The 5683-nt window shown below is 36.8% G+C and overlaps 1 pseudogene; it reads right to left on the bottom strand.

The window, feature by feature from the left end:
* Positions 1-3624: 3624 nt before the first annotated feature.
* Positions 3625-5133, bottom strand: LOC111527102 (annotated as a pseudogene).
* Between the last annotated feature and the right edge of the window lie 550 nt (positions 5134-5683).

Here is a 5683-nt window from a genome sequence, read left to right as displayed (position 1 = left end):
TTTATTTCAGGAATTATTTAACTCTTATGAAGAGGTGATATTTATCTTTATAACTGGAAAATTAGTACCTTATTGTATTGCTGATTTCTTAATTAATAGAGCAGTTTTCATTTCACAGCAAATTGACCAGAAAGTACACACAATTCCCATATACTGATTCCATTCCTTCCCAACACCAGATCTCCCCCATTATCCACATTCTGCACCACAGTGGTACATTTGTTACAACAGATGAATTTACAATGACACATCATTATCACTCAAAGTTCACAGTTTATATAAGGGTTCATCCTTAGTGTTGTACATTTCATGGGTTTTGACAAATGTATGACATGTATTCACCACCGTAGTATTATGCAGAATAGTTTCACTGCCCTAAACATCCTCTGTGTTCTATTTATATAACATTCCATGAAAAATATGTATTTGCTTCCTTGATGCTCTGAAGTATCATGCATGCTTTAGTGTATCCAATGAAAACAAATTAAACAAACTAATCTTTCCCTAAGAAAACCCCCTTGGGCTTCCCAGGCTACTTTCTTAATTCACTTCTCCTCTTCACAAGAAATTTCAAAAATGTATTTCTGAGATTACTGCTTTCACTTTCTTATCTCCTTTTCTCTCAATCTTTTGAACTTTTGACCCACCACTCCACTGAAAGTTTTCTTAGAAGTCTTGCCTGATCCAAATATGGTTTGTTTCTCTGTCTTCATTTTACTGAAGCTCTGAAACAATATTCAGGTCAGTGGAACACTCTCTTCCTTATTGACAAATTCTGTATCTGTTCCACTGCACAATCTTTTCTGTCTCCAACCTCACCTTTTTCAGTAATTTCTTCTTCACAACTTGACTTCAATCTCAGAACTGTGTTATTCACCTTTTATGTCCTTTATCTTTGTCCTTTTATAGATGTAATCTAACATCACTAAGACAGAACCCATGATCTCTCCTGGCACCAAATGTTTTATCTTCTGATATCTCAGTCTCATGGCACAACAGAAATCACATCACAGCCTTTTCCTGGAACATATCTTTCATAGAATTCCCATTGCATTTAGAAAGAAATGTCTTCCAATACTCTATCCTACCTCTCGGACATCACTTCCTACCACTTTCCTTTTTATTTACCGTGCTTCAAACACAGACCCTTCAGTAACTAAGACAGACCAAGTTGTTACCCTCCTTAATACTTTTACCTTTGTACTGCTGATTTCGCCTTTTGAAAATACCAGAAAGAATAACAGAACCCTTCATCTCATTCAGGTGTCAACTTAAGTGACGTCTTCTTAGATCTGTTTTCTCTGACCACCCTATTTAAAATTGACTTCTTCGATAAATGATTAAAAATTTATTTAACTCATTGATTTTTACTGTTTTACAAATACTCATCACTATCAGAATTTACTGTATTTATTTTATAATTTACTTGCCTATTGTCTGTCTCTCACTGTCTGTCTCCCTCCCTGCCTGCCTCATTCAAGAGTGTAAGTTCCATGAGAATAGAGATCTTTGCCACCCTTTCCATGTCTACATTCCATATTCTTCAAATGAATGCCTGACTTGGAGCAGATTCATAATAGATATGGAGAATAAGTGGAAAAAAATCTGTAATGTGGAAGAGCTCCCTAAAATGAGACATCTAGTAGAGTAAGTATTTCCTTCTCATGTAAGGTCCATAAAAATAAACAGCACAGACTATATGATCACCCTTGAAAATGATGGATATTGCTAAACAGGCAAAATAAAATTAGAAGTATGAACACTTTTTCTTTACAATTGTTTGTATGCAAAAGATTTAGCAGATCTACACATAAGTTCTGATGGAACAAATCTTTATCCTAAGTAGCAGATCATTCTTTTTAAGGGTAAAACCATATGAACTAATTAGCTATGAAAATCAAAGGATTGATCTAAGCACTCACAATGAGCCTACTTTTCAAAAATAGTACTGTTGCAAAAGGAGGAAAAACTCTTCAACACTTTTTTTTCAAATTCTAAAATGTATAATATTTGAGAGCCATGAAACACATAGAGCTACAGCAACTATATAAGCAATTATTAAGATCTAAAAAGAGGCAATATGTATTTGTCATGATAAAGTTAATTTAAAGAAAAAATTGCTGAAGGGACAAAAGTTACTAAGAGATGAGATGGGGAAAAGGGATTGAGAAATTTTCCTAGAATTTGGAGAAAAGGCATAAAAAGATTGTGCCAAAAAAGTAAGAGATGTGCATAAAAGATTCTAGATGTCTAATGTGTGAGCTGAAATTTTATAGAGTGGTAAGCATACATTTAAAAAGCAGAGAAAAGTGGAATGAAAGATTTTTGTTGGGTAAAGGGGTAAAAAACGAAATTGTTCCTCAGATACTTTTAATTTAAGTCAATAACATTAAATGTTAGTAATAACTAACCTTATCCTGGGAGATAACTTTGCATTTAGTGGTTAAACAGTCCCTGCAATTATCTAGAGTCAAGGAAAATAAATACTTTCTATGAATATACAGAGAGACAACAGGTGGGTATGAAATATCTCTTTTGCCACACCTGCCATTGAGAAAGTTACTTCATTCTCTTTGCTTCTATTCAGCTCTAAAATGGGGAGTTTTTCTTTGTTTTTCTTGAAACAGAGTTTAGCTCTGTCACCCAGGCTGGAGTGCAGTGGCACAATCTCGGCTCACTGCAACCTCTGCCTCCCGGGTTTAAGCAATTCTCATGCCTTACCCTCCCAAGTAGCTGGGATTACAGGTGTGCACAACCACGGCCCCCGGCTGATTTTTTGTATTTTTAATAGAGACCCTTTCACCATATTGGCCAGGCTGGTCTTGAACTCCTGACCTCAAATGATCCACCCGTCTTCGCCTCCAAAAGTGCTGGGATTACAGGAACATGGGGAAAATTTTAATGCATCATGAATTTATTCTGAGGCTCATTTGAGATGATGTACATTAAAGACTTGGCACAGTGATTGCTCTATGCTAAACGGCTAATAAATGCTACTTAATTACGGTTATTTAGATTATAAATACCAATTATTTATGTAGAGTCGTAACATGAACTACATAGAACAAATCTGACAGTAAATGATTTTTATATGCAAAGAATCAACCCATAAATGATGCACAGTTTTCTGCTCTGTTCATGCTCAGTTTTCTATGCCATTGAAGCAGTGATAACATGGGTTATGTTGAGACACTGTTAGGATAATATAAATAGGGAAAAAGGCTAAAAAGATAAATACTGGATACTAATGAAAAGAAAATCAGGATGGTAATTCCAGATTGAAAAACTGTATTAGAGAAACAGAAAATAAGTTCCTGCATGAAAATCAAAAAGCAAGATCTATAACAGCATCTTCTTGATGAGAGACCATACAGAAGTTCATAGGGTGAATTTTACATTATTTTAATTTTCATGCATTAAATACAGAAAAGGAAGTTGAAAATATTAGATCCAGAGGGTACTGGAGTGGTGGGGGGAGGAGGGGCAAGTCTTCCGACAAAAATCACATCAGAAACTTTTGATATAAGATAATCTTAATCTAACCCTAAGCTCAGAGCATGTGGGGTTCAGAATTGGTGAATCCCGATGTCACGGGATAGATGGTGAGAGCCTTCCATGATATCCTCAGTGGTAGTAGCCAAAGCCGGAGCCAGAGCCAGAGCCGCATCCATAGCCACAGCTGCGGAGGGAGCGGGAGCCATAACCATAGCCACAGCCACAGCAGGAGCCATAGCCACAGCCCAGGCCTCCCTAACCACAGCACCCATAGCCACGGCCGCCATAGTGGTTTCCGTAGTAGCTGCCACACATGGTGATGGCTGTGGAGGTTGTCCTTGGGTAGAAAGGAGTGTAGGTGACTTCAGTATGAATACTTCCTGTAAAGGCCTTTTATATGCCTCAAGATGGGAATGATCTAGCAGAGGTAGCATACCACTGGCTAATTTTTGACTAATATAATTATTATTATTTTTTTTTCCTCAATTGTAAGATAATGCTTCCGAGGTATTAAGGAGGCTTTTTTTGTTTGACCTCTCAATTTGGGCTCCCCTTGTGTGATTGAGGGCCCGGATGAAAGGACACCTCACACTCACATTCATACAATCCTGCCTCAAACTAGACTTGCATTTTAACCTTCTATAGCCATCCTTTACATCAAGAAAGAAGACTTTTGTTAGTTACACTCTTATTTGCTCTAGGCCCCAATTAATTTTACTCTTTTTTGCACAACATTCCACAAAGAATAACTTTGACTTTTTAATATTTCTTCTCTCTTTATCCAAATAATACTTTTTTCAGGGATTTAGTGTCTTTTCTATACTAAAGCCATGATGTTGATAATAATTCAACTAATTAAAAATTCTAGAAAACCAGATCTGAGAAAAATTTGTTGTATTTTTCTACTTATACCAGTGAGTCTAATTTTTATTTATGTTCAAACTCTACTGAAAAACAAGAAAATGTACGTTATTCTCATCAAACCAAAGAAATTAACTGTGTATGGTGTTCTTAACTAAACTATGGACTTTATTTTACCATTTTTCTGTTTTTATTAACTTATTTTAAGTTCTAGGACCATTGTTCATTGCAGCACTATTCACATTTTTCTTTTAATGTTCTTTTTTTCTGTTCTTGAATCCAATTCACATTGCATTTGGTTTTTGTACCTCTCAGTCATCTCCAATTGCTCATGGTTCATTGGTCTTTTCTTGACTTTTATGATCTTGACAGTTTTAGAGAGCCAGATATTTCGTGGAATATTTCCCAATTGAATCTGCCTGAGGTTTTCTCATATGTAGATTGAGGTTATAGATTTGGGAAGAGATGTGACTCTTGTCATGTGCCATCTCAGGGAGTCATGATATTAATAAATCTTTGAGTAATTACAGAATTGTTTTAAAATTCAGGTTGCTAATAGAAGTCCTTTCCTTACTATGTACCCAGAATCAAGGAAGTTAAAAATCAAAGTCTCTGCCATGGTTTGGGATCCTATATAAAATGATAGTTACATGTGAAGTATAAGCCAAAGTGAATGATATTGCTCCACAAAAAGTGATGATACACCTTGTCACTCAACAGTTTACAAGTGAATGCTGCCACCATGACTTCTCTTACAAGCTTTTCATCCTTCCTCATCTCTTTGGGGCTACACTTTTATTCCCAAGTCTGCATATATGGAGTTATGCGGAAGGGCGAAATTATCATTGGGTGAAATTGGGATTTTTAAGAAGTGGAAGCCATCTCACCCGTAATCCCAGCACTTTGGGAGGCCAAAGTGGGCAGATCACAAGGTCAGGAGATCAAGACCATCCTGGCCAACATGGTGAAACCCATCTCTATTAAAAATACAGGTCGGGCATGGTGGCTCACGCCTGTAATCCCAGCATTTTGGGAGACTGAGGCAGGTGGATCACAAGATCAGGAGTTCGAGACTGGCCTGGCCTGGCCAATATGGTGAAACCCCATCTCTACTAAAAATACAAAAATTATCTGGGGGTGCTGGTGGGCGCCTGTAGTCCCAGCTACTCAGAAGGCTGGAGCAGAAGAATCGCTTGAACCTGGGAGGCAGAGGTTGCAGTGAGCCGAGATCATGCCACTCCACTCCAGCCCAGGTGGCAGAGCAAGATTCCATGTCAAACAATAAATAAATAAATAAATAAATAAATAAATAAATAAATAAATAAAT

Source organism: Piliocolobus tephrosceles, chromosome 19 (genome assembly GCF_002776525.5).
Source record: "Piliocolobus tephrosceles isolate RC106 chromosome 19, ASM277652v3, whole genome shotgun sequence".
Classification (NCBI taxonomy): domain Eukaryota; kingdom Metazoa; phylum Chordata; class Mammalia; order Primates; family Cercopithecidae; genus Piliocolobus; species Piliocolobus tephrosceles.
Note: the sequence above shows the minus strand (reverse complement) of the source record. Positions and strands in the feature narration are given on the sequence as shown.